Below are 501 nucleotides of genomic sequence, written 5' to 3'. Positions count from 1 at the left end.
ATATATATATATATATATATATAGATAAAATAGACAATGACTGATATTCGAAATTAACCTCATATATCGTCCAATTGAAGATCTTTGACGGGTGAAATATCATCGGTTGTCCAACATCGTCTTTCAAACGGAGCAGCAAATGTCAATTCCTGCGGAAAGGTTCATCGTGCATCCGACTGCAACGGCACGAAATTGCGACGTATCTGTCTCCGAGGACCAAGCTCGGGAACAATGCGACGATCACGCATCAATTTGCTCGTGCAACCGTTTCGAATAACCCCCTTACGCCGCGTACAGAATCGGCAACTAATCCAGCATTGTGTGTTGAGCATGATGCGATTATCGCGTTATATCATGAGGGAACGTCGAGCTGTGAAAGCATCGTTGAACCTTCGGTCAAAACTACACCGACACGCGATTTAAAAACAAGCCAAACTTTCATTCCAATAATGTTTATCACCTATAAATGAAATCCAATATTTTGAAAGGTTTTAATTTTTA

The 501-nt window shown here is 40.3% G+C and overlaps 1 long non-coding RNA gene across 1 annotated transcript in view; it reads left to right on the top strand.

Annotated features, from left to right (window-relative positions):
* LOC102676922 overlaps nucleotides 1-215 on the top strand; it is a 1,650-nt gene extending 1,435 nt beyond the window's left edge. Inside the window, exon 2 of the long non-coding RNA XR_422034.2 lies at nucleotides 81-215. This is a non-coding gene — a long non-coding RNA (uncharacterized LOC102676922). The remainder of the gene's footprint in view (nucleotides 1-80) is intronic.
* Nucleotides 216-501: the final 286 nt, after the last annotated feature.

The sequence above is a fragment of the Apis dorsata genome, unplaced genomic scaffold, assembly GCF_000469605.1.
Source record: "Apis dorsata unplaced genomic scaffold, Apis dorsata 1.3 scaffold_305, whole genome shotgun sequence".
Taxonomy (NCBI): domain Eukaryota; kingdom Metazoa; phylum Arthropoda; class Insecta; order Hymenoptera; family Apidae; genus Apis; species Apis dorsata.
This window is presented reverse-complemented; position numbering and strand designations above follow the sequence as displayed.